The sequence below is a fragment of the Aulonocara stuartgranti genome, assembly GCF_965226115.1.
Source record: "Aulonocara stuartgranti genome assembly, chromosome: 11".
NCBI lineage: Eukaryota > Metazoa > Chordata > Actinopteri > Cichliformes > Cichlidae > Aulonocara > Aulonocara stuartgranti.
The window spans coordinates 27509687-27532638 of record NC_138947.1 but is presented as its reverse complement, the minus strand read 5'-3'; the positions used below and the strand labels follow the sequence as shown (position 1 = coordinate 27532638).

Genomic DNA, 22952 nt, shown 5'->3' with positions numbered 1-22952 from the left:
TAGCGGTCAACCACACGCAGGAAAGTATACACAGAGAGCCTCAAGACAGTAGGTTTGCTGACCTGCTGAACGTATTCAGTATATCAGGCTTCACTTCCAAAAATTACTCCATGGTTTGTATCTGATCAGCAATCTCGCAAATAAAAAAGCACTCACTCAATGGAAGTATCTCTTATTACTTTTATTTATTTATTATTGATTGCTACCACACATTACAAGGGATCACATTTGCAAGAGGTTTAGAATTATTGAAAACAGTAACTGCAGACAATCCCACCCACGTCCTGTGGGAATCCAGCCGGTGACGGTTCACTCTGCCTGGCAGCCAGCCCAAAATAACTGTCTGGATTGAGGATTACAAAGTTGTGTGAAATTTGAAAGAAACGAACAAATCAGCAGTGCAGCTGGACCAGCACTTAAATTATGGTTAGTGCAATTTGGCCCTCATGTTGATTGTGGTTCCAGGGCAGGTCCTGTGAACGGGATTACTGTACGAACCCAGAGTAACATTTGGATAGAACTGTGCTTTGCAATAATGCGAGGATCAGCAAAAGGGTGGAGGCCGATGTGTAGCACTTTGTGCGTCTACTGATTTGACAGTTTGCTGTATGTGCTGGTCCCTTTGTATAAAAAAGGTTTTAGGTCCTTAAATAAACTGTTTCACGGTGACCCAGGAGAGATACAGGACTGTGCAAAACTCTTGAGTCACCCCTCATTAATCTTTTGCTTTGAAAGAGCCAGAGTTTCTTGTAATTTTTTTAAAGTGGTCTTGAGCAATAGTTCTCCAGGCTTTCTGCTGTTGGCTGCTTTTTCACTCATTTTTGGCCCAGTCCTGTTCATGACGATTTTAAGACAATGTTTTTTTTGTTTGTGAAGTCACTTGACACTAACCTGTGAATAATTCAAGCATGGTATCTTTAGGCACTTTGTTTCTGGCATCCATCCATCCATCCATCCATCCATTCGCTTCCGCTTCTCCTTTTCAGGGTCGCGGGGGGCGCTGGAGCCAATCCCAGCTGTCATAGGGCGAGAGGCGGGGTACACCCTGGACAGGTCGCCAGTCTGTCACAGGGCCAACACACAGAGACAGACAACCATTCACACTCACATTCACTCGCACATTCACACCTAATGGCAATTTGGATGATCCAATTAACCTATCCCCACAAGCTGCATGTCTTTGTTTCTGGCAGCCTATTGGAAAAACATAAGATTCATTTCTGATAAGGTTTCCGAAAGAGACTCAGGCGCAGGCCAGGGTTTTCCTTTAAGCGAAGGACAGTGCGTTTATTTACAGTGAACACATACACCAAGTGGCTATATACAATGTGCAGGGGAAACGGGTCCGGGTCGCCAGGGTCCGTGGGAAACAGGGTTGGGAGAAGGGTGTTCCACACTTTCTGTACAAAAACGTTCCCCCTCAATCACTCCTCTCCACATCGGGTTCCAAAAACGATCTACACAAAACGTCGGGTTAGCAGGATAATTATAAGAAATTCTCAAAGTACAGGTTAGCAGAAACACAAGTCTAACTGACACTGATAGCTCAACGATCCAGCGAAGACTAGTGCAGACTCGCCATCTAAGTAGTGCAGTCATCAGCTGGGATCAGCGGCCGGTGCGGTGATGAGCAGGTGTGGGCCAGCAGCGGGAGCCCGCAATGAGCGTCGCCGCGGCGAGAGAGGGAGAGAGAGAGAGAGAACAAACCACAAACATATTGCCCAATAGAGGATCGACCAGCGGGGCACAGGGACCATGACAATTTCCATTTCTTTAGTTGAATCTATGAAATCTATAAAATACTATCTTTGCACCAACATTGTGATTCCCATAGCTAATTAGACCTAATCTTGTCATATCTCTGCATGGTGTGCGGTGCGTCCTTGCATAAGCTTTACAACTAAAAGACAAAAGCAGCTGGCCTAGTGGCAGATGAACAGTATCTGAAAGTCACATCATTAAGAAACAGGAAAAAATCAAACAAAGACCTCACACAAGACCTGAGAGATGCAGCTGGTCCTATAGTTCATCCAGTTACTGTTCACTGAAGCCTCATCAAAACTGCCTTTTGCTGACCCCACGCCCATCTTCTGACTTTGACTTATGTAGCTTCTCATACAGGACACAATATGTTTCATGTTTATTTAATGTTTAAGCAGATATTGTTCAGTATTTACAGATTCTTAAAGATCTGTTCAGGTTCTAAACTGATTTTACCCCTAATGAGAACACACTTTGGCCAGCCACATGGGTAAGACCTAGAAACCAGCCTGCAACCTGCTGACAATCTCAACAGGAGTGTAGTTTGCAAACAGTCAGCATCTTCCACAGAAACTATGCGTGACTGTGGGAACCTGGTAGAGGCACCAATTGCAAGGAGGCTTTGGCTATGTACCTCTTGTGTTTTACCGAGCAGTGGTATTCAACCTCCTTCAACCATTTGCAAACCAGTCAGGGAATACACACTTCTCCCTACCAACTGCTGGATACCATGGGTCACTGATTAGTCTTAAACCAGCATGACTGGGACTTAGAAATTGACATAACAGCAACTACTTGTAACAAGCTGGTTGCAATACTCATTCTTCCGATCAGCAAGAAAGATCTACAATGTAAAGTAAAAAATTAAAAGTGACAGTAAAAAGTCCAAAATTGATACTTTTTGTCTATGATTTTTTTCCACATATTTCTAATGCAATCCAGTGGGCTGGACTGGACCCTGTGGCTGGCTATGCTGGCAAGTTTCTTTGCTCTCCCCTGCTGTTCTTCATCTCACAGCTTAGTGTGGGTGCTCCATCTTGTTACGGTTACTCCCTTCAATAATTCAAACTGATTTGAAAATTACAAAAATGACAATTACTTTTGTTGTAACTTTTTTCAACAAACAATAAGTACTAAACTCAACAAAAAACACATTGCATTTCCTTTAAAAAAAAAAGTCAGTCATGTTTTAACAGTTAATCTTTATTTATGTCATGCTTTCATTACCATTAACTATATTTAATTTCTTTAAAAAACAAAGGCAGACATGCAGTTCATATAAATGCAAAAATGTAAATATTGTAATAAACTTGGGAAAGGTTCAGAAATCAATGTGTAGCTTAATTCATCAATTTAACGTTTATTTAAATGGAAATCTTTCAGATTAGTACTTGAAGCATTACAACACAAAAAGACCACAGGCTCATCCAAGATTTTTGTTTTGCTCCATCTTTTTTTTTTAACCAACACTTAATCATTATATTATTATAGACAGCGGAAACATAAGACTTCACGCTCCAAATATTTTGGGCTAAATGGCAAGACAAGAGAGACCCTGAGATCAATGGCCTCAGTCTGAAACATGATGTAAAGGTTCACCTGAAGGACTCAAAGACAGGTGATTGTGGAAAAAGAAATGCAGTTACAGAATACACAGTGCATCACAGTTTGTTGCATTTGGGGCTGTACAGCTGTAGACCAGTCAGGGTGCTCATGCTGACCCCTGCCCACCCTTGAAAACACTACTAAGCATGTGAGCAACAGAACTGGACCGCTGATGGCAGAAGGTGGTCTGGTCTGACCAATCATATTTTCCTTTACATGGTCGGTAGCGTGTGTGTCACTTACTTGGGGAACACCTGGGACCAGCATGCACTCTGGGAAGAAAGCGAGCTAGCAGAGGCAGTGTGATGCTTTGGGCAGTGTTCTGCTGGGAAACCTTTTGTCCTGTCTTCCATAGTTTCATGTACCATGGCTGCAGACCATGTACACTCTTTCATGGAAATAGTATTTCCTGATGATGTGGGTTTCAGGTATTGACACGGCCACCATATTTCACAGATCTGAATCCAACTGAGCATTTGTGGGATATACTGGACAAACAAGTTCAATCCATATCGAGGATATGCGAGGCCCCACCTCGCAACTTACAGGATTTAAGTGAACTGTTGCTAACATTTTGGTGCCAGATACCACAGCACACCTTCAGGGCTCTAGTGGAGTCAAAGCATCAGGGCTGTGTTGGAAGGAAAAAAGGGACCAACACAATACACACAATGTTATAAACGATAAGTGTATATTAGGATGAATTAATTTCTCTTTATTGCCAGTCATTATCAATAAGCACCCACTGTTGCAAGAGGGGCTGTATGACGAATACTGCACTTGAAAGACCTGCAATAACTCTACCTGTCTGGCAGTTTTTGACCAGTGGGAGGAGGGGTGTGAACAAAAAGCCTTGAGAAACAAACTTTTGACGGCAAAGCTTCGAGTTTCATGGAGCTTCATTTCACCATGAGCTATACCACCGCTGAAGTAGGTTAACAATCTGGGAGCAAGTAGTGGTGGAAGCCAGGTTCAAATGCTGTGTTGACTATGGATGAGAAACAGGTGTTCCTACCCAGGTGTCCTGATACCATGCCCACACTCAGACAGGATGGGGAGAGAAAGAGAGAAAGGCAGGTGTTGCACCAATGAGAGTGGAGAACATGACGAATGATATCAATCACAATAATATCATATCAAGCCATGTGTTGAAAAGGAAAGCATTCTTTAAGTCCTGTCAAAGTGAGTGCTGTGTGTGGGAGCTCTTTGGAGGTATGAGGCACAAGATTTATCGCACTTCTTTTGAAGTCAAAATATCTGTCAAGGTTGTTTCTGATTTATTCAGAAAACATTGTGTTTGCACACAAAAACAGATGTGTGAAGAAAATGAAGCATGAGATGAAAAAAAGAAAGTAAGCAGAGCTAAATAAAGAGAGTAATCGAGCAGTGGTTATCTGATGAATAGGCTGCATTTCAGACAGACAGGAAACCCCCCAAAAACTCAAGTGCTACTCTTTGTAATCCGACTCAGCATCTTGGTAGCTTGGACCATGTTTTACAAAATCTGGTTCTAGCTCCATCGTAGACCATAGAGCAGGTATGGAAAGCTGTAAAATCCAATTTAATTTGAGATGGAATGGCAAGTGAAAAACAGGGAGCAGGCCAACTGATGTGACAGAAAGAGGAAGTTACTTGTTAAGTGTGAATGTGGAGTGCTAAAAACAGACAAAACATTGCAACTGTGTTTTGAGAAAGCGATCTCGTAATGATTCCCATGGTCACACCAGTGAAACCAACTCCTGGCAGGCAGAGGGAGAGACTAAATACTAGTGGGAACAGAAAGGTTGGGTTATTATTTAACCTTGGTTGTTTTCCAGACCATTAACCATTAATTTCAACTAAAATGCAAGCTCTCTCTCATTAACAACACTGTAGTCCTGTCAACTGAGAAAAATAGGGATTAATTAGTGTTATGTTGTTTCGAGCTTAATTTTTGCGACATTCTAGTTTAGTCAGTTATTTCATTTATTCAGTAACCACCTACCATGTAGAATACATAGGAACACTTAGGACCAACATTAATTTTGCTTGTACCATCTGCGATATTAACAAAACACTTTTAACTTCTTGACTCTGCAACTTACTTCCTTTACTTCCAACTACCAGATGTACGTGACAAGATTGAGCTAAAAAGCATCCCCTAGCAACGTTTGCTTTGTATTCTCAATGCAGGAAGATACTATACAGGGAGTGCAGAATTATTAGGCAAATGAGTATTTTGTCCACATCAACCTCTTCATGCATGTTGTCTTACTCCAAGCTGTATAGGCTCGAAAGCCTACTACCAATTAAGCATATTAGGTGATGTGCATCTCTGTAATGAGAAGGGGTGTGGTCTAATGACATCAACACCCTATATCAGGTGTGCATAATTATTAGGCAACATCCTTTCCTTCGGCAAAATGGGTCAAAAGAAGGACTTGACAGGCTCAGAAAAGTCAAAAATAGTGAGATATCTTGCAGAGGGATGCAGCAGTCTCAAAATTGCAAAGCTTCTGAAGCATGATTATCGAACAATCAAGCGTTTCATTCAAAATAATCAACAGGGTCGCAAGAAGCGTGTGGAAAAACCAAGGCGCAAAATAACTGCCCATGAACTGAGAAAAGTCAAGCGTGCAGCTGCCAAGATGCCACTTGCCACCAGTTTGGCCATATTTCAGAGCTGCAACATCACTGGAGTGCCCAAAAGCACAAGGTGTGCAATACTCAGAGATATGGCCAAGGTAAGAAAGGCTGAAAGATGACCACCACTGAACAAGACACACAAGCTGAAACGTCAAGACTGGGCCAAGAAATATCTCAAGACTGGTTTTTCTAAGGTTTTATGGACTGATGAAATGAGAGTGAGTCTTGATGGGCCAGATGGATGGGCCCGTGGCTGGATTGGTAAAGGGCAGAGAGCTCCAGTCCGACTCAGACGCCAGCAAGGTGGAGGTGGAGTACTGGTTTGGGCTGGTATCATCAAAGATGAGCTTGTGGGGCCTTTTCGGGTTGAGGATGGAGTCAAGCTCAACTCCCAGTCCTACTGCCAGTTTCTGGAAGACACCTTCTTCAAGCAGTGGTACAGGAAGAAGTCTGCATCCTTCAAGAAAAACATGATTTTCATGCAGGACAATGCTCCATCACACGCGTCCAAGTACTCCACAGCGTGGCTGGCAAGAAAGGGTATAAAAGAAGAAAAACTAATGACATGGCCTCCTTGTTCACCTGATCTGAACCCCATTGAGAACCTGTGGTCCATCATCACATGTGAGATTTACAAGGAGGGAAAACAGTACACCTCTCTGAACAGTGTCTGGGAGGCTGTGGTTGCTGCTGCACACAATGTTGATGGTGAACAGATCAAAACACTGACAGAATCCATGGATGGCAGGCTTTTGAGTGTCCTTGCAAAGAAAGGTGGCTATATTGGTCGCTGATTTGTTTTTGTTTTGTTTTTGAATGTCAGAAATGTATATTTGTGAACGTGGAGATGTTATATTGGTTTCACTGGTAAAAATGAATAATTGAAATGGGTATATATTTGTTTTTTGTTAAGTTGCCTAATAATTATGCACAGTAATAGTCACCTGCACACACAGATATCCCCCTAAAATAGCTAAAACTAAAACCAAACTAAAAACTGCTTCCAAAAACATTCAGCTTTGATATTAATGAGTTTTTTGGGTTCATTGAGAACATGGTTGTTGTTCAATAATAAAATTATTCCTCAAAAATACAACTTGCCTAATAATGCTGCACTCCCTGTAGATGTGGACAGGTCAGTGCAAACTAGCAACTAGCTGTGTAATGAACGTAAATTCTCTTTTTTCTCACACAGCACCTTCTTCCTGTTTTTACTTTTGTTGCTCCTGGAAGGAACCATCTGGCGATCAGCCTTAACATTACTAAAGCTAAACTAACTAGCTCACCTCCCAAAAGCTAGTTCTACAGCATTCTTGAAAGAGAACACAAACTCAATTGCATGGGTCCATTAATATAAAATATGCCTTGAATAAATAATGCTACATCTCCAGTTCCAGTGGTTCTGCTAAATTCTCAAGCAATACAGAACTATCACATGCTAGCAAGTGTCAGTCACTTATTACCATAAACCTACCCAGGAGCCTAAACTTTAAATAGTTTCCACAAATATGTGGAAAAGACTGGTTTTAATCTCCTATTTTTAACACAAGCCCATGTAACATCTTTAAATAATATGCAAAAAAAGGCACTAGTAGCATTAGCTTCCTAGTTTAGTCACTGTTATCTCCAAAATTATTCTTATACTATGCTTCACTAAGTCATAGGCTAAACGTGAATGTCTCGCACTAAGATAAATGTCTTCAATAAAGCCAAGGCCATCAACTGCCCATCCACCAGAGCAAGCGCGTACCAAGACGTCCCCCTCCCCAAGACGTCAGACAATAAGCAATCAAACATATACATTACATCGAAAGAAAGACTGCTTTAATGTCCTAGTAAGTTCTGTACTCTGTTCAGAGGTGGCCACAGTACAAGCATTCTTCACAAATAAAAGTTAAAACAAGTAGTACAGATACTTGTTTTAACTTTTATTTGTGTTACTCTGGTAAAAGTTGAAGTACTGGTTAAACTAAGTAAAAGTGGAAAAGATTGAAACAAAGGAAACTGCCTACATTCTAGATGGGTGACTTAGCCTATACCTAAACAGAAAAAGTGATTATAAGTCAGAGTTAAAGTGGGATTCAGCAGATGGGGGGGAAACTACAAGATGTCGTTGTAGCGGTGCAGTGTGGGGAAAAGGATCGCTTAGAAATAAGTCACACACACAATAATTTTTGTTGTGACCTTCAATAGATTTTGTGTGCAGCTTGTGCCAAGATCTACCGACACAACATTATTAGGCTCCCAATGTGAAGAGTTAATGTAATGTCAACAGGGGAATCTGGATAACATGTCTTCTGGGTCCCCTTTTATATATATGGTGGTGAATTCTGTCCCCAACTCTTACTTGCCACTAAAAACAGCCTTATTTTGAAATATTTTGTCAGAATACTAAATGCAGTGAAGAATGTTCTGAGCCTACCAGAGACCTCTGTAAAAACACCAATTTGTTTCAACCACTCCTTCGACTCTGACGGTTTGACAAAATCTATCGTGCCTGGAGGGAGAAAGGTCTAATTTCAGTCAAAGACCTATACATAGATGGATGTTTTACATTGTTCAGTCCGCTGAGAGAGAAATCTGAGCTTCCGCACATTCGTTTTTTTCTTCTTTTTTTTTAAACAAACAAATTGCACACTGTGTCTGAGCCAAAATGCTCTAAAGCCCTCCCAGAGAGCCATATATTTTCTCTGATATTCTAAAGATCTCGATTCCAGGCATCTTATGTTTGATTATACAGTTGTATTATAGAGTAGCTCCTACTGTGAGCTCCAAGTTGAAGAATTCCTGAAGAGAGCAGCTGGTAAGTTGAACCCCAAAATGCATGGGACAATACAAACCTCCTCTCTCATCACAAACACCAGATGATTGAATTCAAAGTTGCCCACTGTCTTTACTATTCTAAACACATGTAAGGGCACGACTGGTACTTTGCTAGCACCACCTGGGACAGACGTCGACTTACAGAGGGTGCATTATCTACACCGTCTGATTCTGCCATATATTGTTTGCATTCTGACCCCAAATATTTAACAGCTAATCAAAAGTGTATGATAAATATTTCCCTTCGGAACTTTGGCAAGTCTCCTCTGGCTGAAAATTCACAGTCCACAACTACATCACAACCATACATTTTCTTTATAAAAAGGTCTTAATAAATGAAAATATTCCCATGCGGTTGAGTGTTTCAGGAATATTTTCTCCACATAAACAAATACTTCAGTCTTCACTTGTGCACTGGGCATTTGAAGCTATAATCTATTAGGCAAATGGGTGGTTGCTCAAAGTAAATACTATAGTGGAAAAATAGCAATGGTAGATTAGAGAGGTCTTTGCTTTCTCTTTGCTTGAACAGATGAGGAGGTGGAACTGTTAAGGCCATCATGGTGAGAGATTGGGAGACACTGAAAAGAAAATATTAGAGTGGTACTAGGAGTATTATCCTGGGAATGGGAAAAGGAATGCCCACACAAGTTGGATAAACTCACAAATGGTATCTGAGCCTGGTTATATTCTTGTGACTTCACTTTTATGCTATGTTCTGAGACTAAAACACAATCTCCAAACAAAAATGTTCAGAGGGTTCTTAAATGTCGTGTACGTTACAATGATGGGAATAACACCATTAAAGTAAATGGCATTACTTTTTTCAGTGACTAGTAATCTAAGTAATTACTTTTTCTATTGTTAAAACGCCGTTAACATTCTTTCTTTACCAAGAAAATGTGGTGCGGGTCTGTTACCGGGGGGGGGGGGGGGGGGAGTGCTGCTGATTGGCTAAGGAAGAGTAAAGTAGTCGAGGTAAACCAACCAGAGGCAATCTTGGGTGGGTGTTCGCATACAAATAGATACACATAGTGATGAGGCAGAGTCATAGAGCTCAGATAATTTAAAGGTAGCATTATTTTCTGAGCAGTAAGGCAAGTTTTAAAAGATCTATTGTGTTTTACTGTGTTATTTATTGCAAATAGAAAAAATAGTTCTATCTACAATTATACAATTTTATCTGAGTGGTTTTTATGTCTTTGTATCACAGAGTAACATTTAAATAGTTTAGATTAGTATACAGTGTTTCCTGTTAGTTCCTTCTGTTAAGTGCCCATTTATTTCAATTATATACTGAGTTTTATAACAAACAGTTGAGTATACAGCGGGGAAAATAAGTATTTGACACATCAGCATTTTTATCAGTAAGGGGATTTCCAAGTGGACCATTGACACAACATTTCCACCAGATGTTGCCATCAAGCCAAATATTGACGTCATACAAACAAATCAGAACATATAAGTATACAAGTTAAACCACAATAAATAAAGTGAAATGACACAGGGAATAAGTATTGAATACATGGAGATAACAAGGGGCAAAATGACATAGAAAGCCAGGAGATCACCTGAAATCTGTCAGTATTGATAGAGAAATCCTGTCCCCTATCAGTACTAATTGATATCAGCTGCTTTAGTCCTAATTGATGGCCTATAAAGGCTCCTCATTACCCAGAAGGCACACAGGAAAGACGTCATGATGGGTAAAAGCAAAGAACTCTCTCAAGATCTTCGTAATATTATCGTTGAAAAGCATTTTGATGGGAATGGTTATAGGTGCATTTCCAGAATGCTGAATGTTCCTGTGAGCACTGTGGGGGCCATTATCCGGAAATGGAAAGTGCATCAGTTCACCATAAACCTGCCACGATCAGGTGCTCCACGCAAGATCCCTGTCCGAGGAGTCCAAAGAATAATCAGGAGGGTTCTCCAAGAGCCAAGAACCACTCGGACAGAACTTCAGGAAGACCTTGCATCAGCAGGTACTGTTGTTTCAAAGAAAACTATAAGCAGTGCACTGAACCGCCATGGCATCCATGCACGCTCACCACGCAAGACTCCATTGCTGAACAAAAAGCATGTCAAGGTTCGGTTAAAATTTGCGCAACAGCATTTGGAGAAGCCTGTGGATTATTGGACGACTATAGTATGGTCAGATGAAAGCAAAATTGAACTTTTTGGCAGTCATTCTACACACCATGTTTGGAGAAGAAATGGCACTGCTCACCACCCCAAGAACACCATACCAACAGTCAAGTTTGGGGGTGGAAGCATCATGGTTTGGGGCTGCTTTTCAGCAAGGGGTACTGGCAGACTTCATATTATTGAAGGCAGGATGAATGGAGAGATGTACCGGGACATTCTGGATAAAAATCTGCTGCCATCTACCAGGAAGCTAAAAATGAAAAGAGGGTGGACATTTCAGCAAGACAATGATCCCAAACACAAGGCCAAGGAAACAATGAAGTGGTTTCAAAGAAAGAAAATCAAGTTGCTTGAATGGCCCAGTCAATCACCTGACCTAAATCCCATAGAAAATCTATGGAGAGAACTGAAGATTAAAGTTCATAAAAGAGGCCCAAGGAACCTTCAAGATTTAAAGACCGTTTGTGTGGAAGAATGGGCCAGAATCACTCCTGAGCAATGCAGACGACTGGTCTATCCATACAAGAGGCGTCTAGAAGCTGTAATCACCAACAAAGGCTTTTCTACAAAGTATTGAATAAAGTGTGTTCAATACTTATTCCCTGTGTCATTTCACTTTATTATGGTTTAACTTGTATACTTATATGTTCTGATTTGATTGTATGACGTCAATATTTGGCTTGATGGCAACATCTGGTGGAAATGTTGTGTCAATAGTCCACTTGGAAATCCCCTTACTGATAAAAATGCTGATGTGTCAAATACTTATTTTCCCCGCTGTATATTTTAGGATGTTAACTATGTTTAGTAAGTTATATTTTAGTATTTTAGTAAGTTCCATTAAAAGGGGATCCAAGTTCTTTTACATATTTAAATTTTTTTTAAAGTAACTCAATAGTTACTTTTCCTGGTAATTAGTTAATTTTATAATATTGTAACATAGTTACTTTTTTGAAGTGGTAACTAGTAAATATAACTAACTACTTTTTCAAAATAACTTGCCCAACAAAGGTAGGTTAGGCTTTAACATGGTCAAAGTTACACATTGAAATAATAAATGTATTAGTGTGTACAAACCTTTCAATCCTGGGGATGAGTGCCACCAAGCAACTCATTCTGAGGGAACGTAAAACACCCAAAACCAAAGTGGTTTTTAACTAGGGTCACGTGGGGTTGTCTCTCTAACACACCTTAAATTAGCCAGGAGTTTGATTGTTTCAGTGTTCTTATTTATCTTGTTGTCAATGAAAAACTAATAATTTTCTTATTTAAAACTGCTCGAACCCAGTTCTAGTTTAACATTACATGTAGTTAAAAGTAGGCCAACAGACCACATGCTACATAACTAAAATGGACAAGCTCAGATTTGTATTATGGGGCAAAAAAATATCTGTTTCACTCGACTCTTTTCATCTTCTGCTTCTTCATATCAAACTGCCACATCACACTTTCTGCATGTAGATCTGCCTCAGTCTCCATGAAGGAAAACAATATCAATGTATATTGGTTCCATAATAACGCTGCTTTGCTGCCAAAAATGACCTAGTTTTTCTTGTCATATCACTCTGTCGATCTAAAGGCCTGCCTGCATCGAGTTAGCAAGATTGACAGGCCGGTGTGTTTGGGGGGGCCTAAGCTGCCTTCTGTGTTACTGCACACTGTCAGGGCTGACTTACATATCCTATTAGCATAGCAAGCGAGATAAGCAAAGTGGGATAAAGGAAAGAATCGGGCCAGGAGGAGTCACAACATGGTATTGAGAAAGGTGGTATAAAAAAGGACGTGGATGCAAGAAAATATAAAGGAAGGTAATATTGTCAAAGAGGAATAAAAGAAGGCATGATGAGCTTTTGTTCAGAGGTTGTGACTCTGGTACAGAAAAAGCTGGGATTCAAGTAGATGTATTTTAACATCACTCAGATTTTGAAATCAAGGACATTTATTACTAATTGGATGTCTCTCCCTCTGTACCCTGACTTTAACTACATTGGGATGTTAAAAAAAATTTAAAAATACGCCTGACATGGATAAGTTTGTAGGTTTCTATCAGTTTGACAAAGACCTGTTATGGCCCTATATAATACTGAAGGTAAAGGTTGAAGTGATGTAACCGATGATACAGCCCAACCTCATGAAATCTACCAACTGATTATTACTTCAAAAGTATCAAAACCAATTGAGCAGAATTAGCTATACTATCAGAAGCCATGTAATTTATTTTAAACCTCTTTTGTGATCACGATTATTATCCTCCTTAGTTATTCTTTTTATGTATTTCTTGTATCCCTTTCACATTTGTAATAAAGCATTACATAAACTTTTGATACTTTTTAAAATAAATCTAGCCAGATTTTTATCATCAAATCAGAAAACGGTACAATTTGTAGTCTATAGAAGATAATAAAGCCACGCTAGCCTAACAATACAGACTAAGCCAGTGATCATTATGCACATTTATGGATAGCCAGAGTTTCTTACATCATTAGTTTCTGAGACTTGTTGTAAAAAAGACAATGGCAGGAGAGAGTAGGTGACCATAGGTAGAAGGAAAAAGTGGAGCAGAGTAGCAGGAAAAAAAGGAGGAAGAGGGTGACACAAGGGAGACAAATGGGAAATGGGGCAAAGTCGACATGGAGACGCCAATGGGAGGTGGGGGGCTGCAGAGAGAAGGGGAAATGAAAACCATGTGCAGTTACATAAAATGTGTGTCAACCTCTCACTGTGAGATAGAAAAGGATGGTAGAAAGGAGAGAAGGGCTGTTGAGTGAAAGAGAGATAACACTAGGTGCAGTAGTGTGGTTCCTCTTATTCTCTCTCAGCGAGATGCCGCCATGTGAAAGTAGGCCAAGGGGGAAAAAACACACACGGAGTTTATGCTTTTAATGATAAATAGTGCTTGTAGGCTTCTCTGGATTGTGTTTCTGAAAGTAAAAACACACCCTAATAAAGACCACAGAGCCAGAATTCTATTTCTACATCTTCAGCCAATCGCATTCATAAATCTTAAAATCAATTCTGAGACGCCCTAGATTTAAGATATACTATATACTGCACAACATGCTGATACACTGAGGATTAGCTTAACTCGCTCATGAAAGGTATGATGGGAATTTAAGTGCTGCAGAAAACAATGATGCAAAATTGCCTTCGGCGGTTGTAAATGATTAATTTTTGTCCAAATCAGCATTAGTTTCATATTACTTAACTCATGCTCAGTGGCTGACTTCAAGCCTACTCTTATTTATTGTAAGAAAAACAGAAAATGGGGGAAATTTATATGCATCTTAGATTATGTTTCTCTTCTGCCTAACTGATGGATGTTCACATTACCGCATACATGTACACAAGGATTATTATCCAATAGGGTAAACCATCAATAATTGTGGCAACTAAGGCTCCAGCTGAGACATAACATAATACAGTAGAAGACTGTTTCAGTAGAAGACTTTTGGATCTTGAAAATCAAAGAAATGTATGCAACAATGACCACAAACTCAAAAAGTGCACCTAGTATGTGGTAACATGGCCATAGCTGGCTGTGAACCAGACATGAGGGGAGCAGGGGATTTGAAAGCTACCATCGAGCTCCTGTGCTTGGCAAACTAACTGAAGATTATATGTGTTCTCTGCGCTAATCCTGGCCCTATCTCTGAGGGCTTTCCGGTTGAAGGACAATCTTTTAACACATAATGGTAAAGAACGACACTTTAATTGTGGTGCATTAAGCACAGAGAGATCTGCTTTAACCTTCTGACCTGTGAATGACCTGCTGAAGGATCTGACTTAACCACGAGGCATCTGTCATCTTTACTGAGTCACTTCCACATGCTTGACATTGAAACCATTCCTACGAAAGAGCCACGTGTGCCAGGTGTGCACTCTGAAGAAAAAACTTTTACACCAAAAGGATCTTTTTCATTTTCTTCTCATTTGAGTTTTACTAAAACTTACTACATTTTGCTGTTTTTTATATATAGCTGCTGTTACTTTGTCATCTAAATTGTGTCTGAAAGTTTTCAGGAGTTGATCCCTAACCCTATGGCCTTTAACCTCCTAAGATCATGCATTTTTAATTTCTCTTTGATATTTGGGCTGATTGGGACCTGATGAATGTAAAAACAAAGAATTACCAGATTTTTTTTAACCTAATTATTGTTTACAAGAAAAATCACAGCCACATATGAGGATATTTGTTTAAAATTTCGATAGAACGGTAGCAGTATAATGTCCTCGTAAGTGGATATCAGGCCCTTGTAGAGCAAAATTGAGTATTTTGGTCTAAAAAACCCAAAATGTGATGTCCACATATGTGGACGCCAGGTTCTAGGAGGTTAAGTAATTTATCTTATTCCTTATCCTCCACTATCCCACATGCTATACAATTAATCAGGGATGAAGTGTATGCCAATGAGACATACCATCAAAGAAATAAGAGAAACAGCCCAATGTAAAGATTGATAAGATTGAACATGTTGCTCCATACTTAAATCCAGAGCGTTCTCACTCCCGAGGCGTAACATGTCGACGTTTTGTCACGTCCCGCGGCGTTCCTGAGGAACGCGAAAGGAGACCTTCGGCGTTCTTATGGTACGCGGCGGGTTATGGCTGGAATCCAGTGCAATGACGCTCCCGCGGTAGTAGACATTCCAGCCCTAAACCTAACCTTATCCCTAGCCCTAACCATAACCAGGACTTTAATGATGTTAAATAGCGTGTTTCTAAGCGATTTGAAGAAAAAGAGCAAACATGTGTAGATTCAGTCCAGACGGTTCTCATATTTCCTCGTTTTTCCGAGGTCGTCATTTAGGAACGTGGTGGGTAGCCGAAAACGTAATATGGTGACGATTTGTCACCTAGCGTAAAATGTTACGCTTTGGGAGTGAGAACGGGTTGCTTAAATCTCAAGCTCTGTAGGTAGAACAAAGATGCTGTTTTCACCAAAGAGTGAACACAAGTTTAAAAGAAATTACACACATTGTCAGTGTTTACACACTATATTGCTTTGTTTCATGGGCTATAATCTGAATTTCAGAATATAACGCAGGAGAATTTTGAAGTAATATGGTTTTTGATTAATGTACTAGCATTTATTGAAGTTATTTCAATGCATGACCCTTTCTCTGATTGTCCTCAAGGAAAGAAAAAACAATTACAGAAGGAAAATGATGGCAATAAAGCCCATATTAAAAAACAGCAAAACACATTTACATGGTACAATTATGACCAATTCACTGGCCAAATAATTTATCAAAGTGTGAGCTCTCCTGGGAGATGAAATGTAGAGACTGATCACTCAGACTGCTGCAGGGCTAATCTGTCTACATAACCTTGTGGCCTTAGTAGCCATAAAACAGTTTAGCTAAAGTTCAGTTTGGCTGCATTTTCAAGTTGTAACGTGGGTCAGTTGTAACTAGAGATGGCACGATACCACTTTTTTATGTCCGATACCGATACCGATATCATAAATTTGGATATCTGCCGATACCGATATGAATCCGATATAATGTTTTTTAATCAACAAAACTGTTTTTTTTTTAAATATCTTGCTGCATTTTGTATAAGTTCATACTCAAGTTTAAAACAACAACTACACTAAAGCTATTCTGTTATACCTATATGCAAAAAAAAAAAATTTCATAGTTCAGCAATACTGATCAATCTAATAAACTTAAACCTACACCATCCTCCCTATTCTGGTATTTTAAAGAGTACTTAGCGTAAATATTAAGCAACCTAACTAATAGGGTTCCAACTCCCAGCAACAACAAAAATAAATAAATAAAAAATAGGGAACCACCCCTCACGCGCCACCTCATGATGCTTAATCGACGTAATCAACCTTAATTTGATGCAGTGTGAAAAAAAATGCACAGAAATCAATTATTTTTCAAGAAATATTAAATAGATTCAACATCTTTCTTCAACAAAATTGCAGACTGCACAGATGGTACCTTCCCAAAGGAAAAAGTACTATAGCTTACTAGGGTATATATATTAGACTTAATAGTCACTATATACAGTAATTGACTTCTATTCATTTTACATCAAATTAAAACTTTGGGTGTAAGATTCGGATAATTATTTATTAAAAGCTAGACATTTTAAATGAGAATAAGAAAGAAAAGTATGTCTTTGTGCCCCCTTTTCCCTGTTAATGCCCTATCGGCCCCCCTGGCTAAACTTTGCTAGATCCGCCCCTGCACAGTTACCAGCCGTCAGCTACGTAGAAAAAGATCCTGGTGTAGAAAGTAATATTAAATACATTCTAACAACAGCTTATCAAGCTTAAACGTGCTGCTGTTGTTCAGCCGCTGGTTTACTCTTTCTGGTGCAAAGTGGGCCAAAAACAAACAAGAGAGACGGACTCGCGACAGAAAAGCCGATCAGCTGATCGTTAAGCAGTTTCATGATTGAAGTAGCAGCAGGAGAGGCAGTCGCTCCATATATCGTTTGTTAAGCTTAACGCAGGAATGCTTTACAAACATTCAGAGATGGACTTACACACTTGCTTTACTTCTCTTGGGGATAACTTTGTCGGAGATGAAATGCCGGGTTGCTAGCGAAGCTCCACATGCTATCCAGACCACCGACAGGTCCCGCATGCCACAGCCGCTCTATCACGTGATGCATACTGCTCCGACGTGCTAACGTTCTGAGGTGAGTTACGGCGTGTTGCAAGTTTTGTGAGGTGCTTTCGTGATATTTAATGGATCGGATTACATTTTTTATTTTTTTCCGATATCCGATCCAGTAATTTAGGTCAGTATCGGACCGATACCGATACGTAATATCGGATCGGTCCATCTCTAGTTGTAACACTTCCAATTTCTCCAATCAGGGCTAATTTTCAAATGATGTGACTCATCCTGTACATGCACAATTCAGTTCTGCTATCACATGTGAAAAATCAGCACATTTTGTCAAACACAGACAATTTAACACGAAAAAAAGTAATTTGTATGCCAAAAAGTAAGTTTTTCTACTTTATTTCAATTTCTAATAGCATTGTCTGCTTTGCAGTTAAACTCATCAAACTTAAATTATGTTATTTGTATGTCTATGGGGATATATTCTGTGTAAGTTTTTAGTGCTAATGTTTTAGCCGTTGGCTGTGATGTTAGCTAGTTCATGGCTATAGGAGTCTGGGTCAGTTGTAACAGCAACAGTCTGGGTTAGTTGTAACAATAATGCAGATGTTACAACTTACCACACTATTACTTTAACTTATATTAAACAAGTTGGGGCAACGACATCAGCAGAGAGACGTTCACTGGTCGCTTTTGTATATGCGGCAACACAATTCCTCCACTGTTTGTGTTCCCACACATACATTATGCAGAGCACTGTGTCAGAGATGGACCAGTAGGAAGTACTGGTAGTGGAAATAAATCAGGATGGGTGCAAGAAACAGATTTCCTCATCTTTCTGAAGCACTTTGCAAACCACACCAAGGTATGATAAAAAGTAATGGAATTGCGATGCTGGTGAACAACTACATTTTTTCAGCTTCATTGTTATGTTCATAATTGGTGCAAGAGTTGTAGGTTATAATGCCCACTGAGCCAATGAGGCCAAACTCAAGAAAGACCAATCAAAATTAATGAAATATTCAGTTGCAGAAAATTCCATAATTTGTCTTTTTTGGGGGGTTGGAATATGTTCAAAAGTTAGATTTCTGCATTCTGTCACACACACACACAGCTACATAAATGGATGTAAGTGCATTCATGTGTTGAATAAACAAAGATTACATGTTAATATTTTGTTAGTACCCTTATTTCATTGTGTTACATTTTACCCCAGGATATGTTACAACAAACCCAGACTATGGGGTTAATTGTAACATTTCACTCTTTGTGTTTGAGACCATACCATGCAATGGGTAATTGTGCTGCAGAGAAAATAGCTGCACTATTTAATAGCAGAGACATGTAAATACTTTGCATTACATTTTGAATCCACTACCTTAAAAGAGCTCCAATTTACAGACAGAAATGTCAAAAATGTTACAACTATCCCCGGTCTCCCCTACTTTTGCCATTTTTCAGCAAGCGCAGCATTACATTTTTGATTTTCTTTATTTGATTATGTGGCGGGGTGTGGTTGTTGGCTCGGCTGAAGGCGAGGAGTGGAGCAGCGGGTTCAGGGTGTGGTGTCAAGGGGGGCTGATCTTCGCAGCCAGCCAGCATCATCTAATCATGCTTTACCTATTTCAGTAGCAGCTGGAGAGGAGAGCATCGTCTGATCGGAGCAGCTGGCATGAGAGGAGCTGGTAGCGGAGATTGAGCTAAGCACTTGAAAGTGTGAGAGTGCAACACACATAAATAAAAGCTGCACAAACATCTGGGCTGTCCACAATTTGCCTACTTCTGTCTTTCACAAATTGTATTGTACATTGCTCTTGTTGTTAGTGGTGGTGGTATTCCTGGAAATGCTTAGTATTACTCAACATCACTGGGAAATCACTCAAGGCTTCCTTGAAATTATTATTCTTTCATGCACAGAAAAGAAAAGAAAAAAAATCAACCTCTTCTGAAGTCAGCTCAAATGCAAGATTAATGTGAAGATAAAGTTGAGAAGATAAGAAGTATATAACATTATTAAAATAACGAATAATGTAAAGATGTACTATACAACTATGTAAGTTGAAGGACTTAGTTGAAGTATATTATTATGGTTGGTGCAGTGACGTGAGGAATCAGGGAAAGCTAGTGAAAGGAGTGGAGCATCCACTATTGTAGATGTCTCTAGTTTTGTGCATGCAAATTCAATAGAAAGGTGAAAATCTATGCAATCGAGTTAACTGTTAAAATAAATGAAAGTGTGTTTTCAATCAGCATGAATTTTAGGGATTTTTCCTGTTTTCTTGCTGTCGTGAGTAGGGATGGGTACCGGTGTCCGGTGCCATGATGGCACCGGTTCTGACATAAACGGTAGTAACCAGACCGAAAAGCAGCGCACATTTCGGTGCTTTATTTCGGTGCTTTTTTTTCCTGAGCTGTGATACACTTCTAGCCAATCATTTTACGTTTCCGAGGATAGTAGGCGGGGCCAGGTACGTACGTTCTTTTATGCAGAGCTACAGATTAAAAATGTCCAAGGCGAAGTGGTCAAAAGTCTGGCTGTACTTCACATCAAAATATGCAAACTCAGCAGCCTGCAACAAGTGCTTTAAGCTGATACTGTGATACTGTCAAAGGAGGTAACACCTCAAATCCGATGAAACACCTGGCGACGCATAGCGTTTCTTTTTTTTAAAAGCCGAGAAATGTATTTGATGGCAGCAGCAGCAGCCGTTCTTCTCTGCATGAGTAGCTTAATGTTGTTCGTGTGTAATTTACGTTGAGTAGGCTAACCACGTTATTACATTAATGCATGTAAGGTGAACTAGCAAACATCATCATAGCTACATGCGGCTGTCTTCTTGTTTGATGGGAGATACTCCCTTCACCCTGGCTAAAAAGGCTAAAATGACCAAAGAAAAAGTGGAAAACAGTTAAACATGAGAGGTTTTGGACAAAGTTTGTGTTTTTTCCATTGTTTAAGCACTGCTTCCAGCCAAGAGTGATACCATATATGCCCCATAGCTGCAGAAAAGGCTAACATTGTTATATTTTTACAAAAAACAGCTGAACATGAGAGGTTTTTGGACCAATTTTGTGTTCTCCAGTCTTTAAGCACCGGTTTGAGCACCGTTTGAGCACCGGCACCGTTTCAAAAGTACCGATTTGGCACCGGTATCAGATAAAACCTAAACGATACCCATCCCTAGTCATGAGTATGCTTACTATTATATCTTATAGCTAGGTTTGGCTCCAACTAATGAACTGTAGTCATAAAGCAGGCATTCAATGAAACACATCTGTTTGTTCTTTGCTTTAAAGAGACATTGCATCTATGTCATGCTGCTTCAAGCTGATAATAAAGATGATATATAATGTTAACTTTCTCCAGCACTACTAGAATAAGGACTGGGTGGACTGGGAAATACATAACGGTCATAATATTAGTTTAAATCGAAGGGACCAATACCTTTTCTTGAAGATTGATCCGAGATTAGGTGGTAATCATAAAAAAAGCAAACATTACAAAAACCTTTTATCGCTGCTTTTTAAACTAGACTCTCCCAATTGAAATATTGTCAGGGCAGTGGGGCAATATTTGACTTCTGACTAAAGCAATTTACTTAAATGATCCCAGACGAGCCCTTCCACATGGTCAAAATTAATCTTATGCAAATGGAAGAGATTCAGCCTTGATTTTCTTAGCACGCACCCTTTGTTACCACACCAGCAGCAGTAAACAGACTTAGTCACAGCTAAGCTCATTAGTCCGCTGTGCTTTTGATGTTTTGATTTATTCTGACCTCCCTCCAAAACAGAGGTAGCCACAAGAACTTGAGAGGCAATGCAATTTAAGAAATGCCTTTTGAATGTCCATTTAGTCGTGTGTACAGCTGCAAGGAGATGTAAACACCCCATCCTCACTGGAAAGATGACTATCCTCACACTCGGTAAAGTATAACAATGTGTTAAAAAATTAAGCAGATCAATAGGTTTTTTTCATGGCTTTGCAATCGGCAGATGTTTCACATTGTGCTTTGTCTACAAGTCACATGCGGATGTGGATGGATTTAACATACCTGTGAGTCATCACAATGACTGTACAGTAAGTCACTGGAATGTACACAGCTGAGAAAATAATAATTTGCTGGGAAAATAAGAATCTCTTGCAGCAATTTATTGAAAAATGTGCAAACATACATGAAAATACAGGCGAAATTAATTTGTACAATTCTAACCAGCTTGACGGTTAATATTTGCTCTGACCATCTTTATTCTTTATCACAGCCTGATCTTTCATAGGCAGCTTAGTTATAATTTCTTTAAGTAGTCTTCAGGAATAGTTTTCCAGGATTCTTAAAGGATGTTAACGATCATCTTTGGATGGTGGCTTACTTTTCTTCTGTTCTCCGTCAAGATGATCCTTACATTCAGTAAGGTTGAGTTCGGTGCTCTGGGGAGGCCGATCCATGACTGTCAGTGTTTCAATGTGTATTTTTCTATCCAGGTATGTTTTTACAGCACTGGCAGTGTGTTTGGCGTCATCGTCATGCTAGAAAAAATGAAACAGTTATGCAGAATCCTGCATAAAAATTTGATGATATTTCTCTTTGTTCATAATTCTATCAGTTTTCTCAAGATCTCTAATATCACTGCCTAAACTGCAGCCCCAAACCATGACAGAGCCTCCACGCCACCGTGTTTTACAAATGGCTCTTGCTGTTCTTGTGTAATTTGGCACAGCTCAGTCTTTTCTCTTTGTTTCCTTTCTTAAGAATGGCTTCTTGACAGCCACCCTTCCATTGAGACCATTTCGAATGAGGCGTCAGTGAACAGTAGATGGATCAAGCTCAGGGCCAGGTGCATCTCTCAGTTCTTTTTGGCTATTTCTTAATGATGTGACTTTTAGATACGAGACCTGCCACTTCTTCCTTTGTCTTCCACTTGTACAATTTCCTGAAGTTTTTTTTACAGACACACTGCATACCATGCTGATATGTGCCAAATTACCACAGTAACACTAGCTATATTGGTGGTTTATTGCTGTGGCATCATCCTATTAATGAATAGTGAAATCCAGAACCAGCTATAAACCATGTTCACACATTAGATTGATTTTAAATTAAAGAGCTCTTTTACATGTGCTTTAACTGCCGCTGAGTGTTGTAGATTAGTCACCTTATAAACACTTCGTTAATGTAATTTGTTATTGACTGTTGTACTGGAAAAAACAGGGAATAGGGTCACAAGAGTTTTTGTTTTTGGACTGTATGTGTCTATACAGAGGTCACTGATTACCATTCAGGGAATCTAAACCTCCAAGTTAGAAAATGTTGCAAGTCACGTTTTGCTCCCGTGAAAATCTCTCTTTGAGTCAGTTTTGCTCCCAGATTGAAAGTTAGTACTAAAAATGGAACTGCACACTAA

General features: G+C 39.6%; 3 long non-coding RNA genes across 3 annotated transcripts in view; 2 read left to right on the top strand and 1 right to left on the bottom strand.

The window, feature by feature from the left end:
* The window catches only part of LOC309717716, a 51307-nt gene that overhangs the window by 8562 nt on the left and 19793 nt on the right, over nucleotides 1-22952 (top strand). The window lies entirely within an intron of this gene.
* On the bottom strand, nucleotides 1314-17545 carry LOC309717718. The gene is made up of 3 exons (XR_014279799.1): nucleotides 17464-17545; nucleotides 1538-1602; nucleotides 1314-1457 (listed from the first exon to the last, which is right to left on the bottom strand). It is a non-coding gene; the product is annotated as an uncharacterized lncRNA (long non-coding RNA).
* Nucleotides 17552-22384, top strand: LOC309717717. The gene is made up of 3 exons (XR_014279798.1): nucleotides 17552-17619; nucleotides 19179-19265; nucleotides 22301-22384. It is a non-coding gene; the product is annotated as an uncharacterized lncRNA (long non-coding RNA).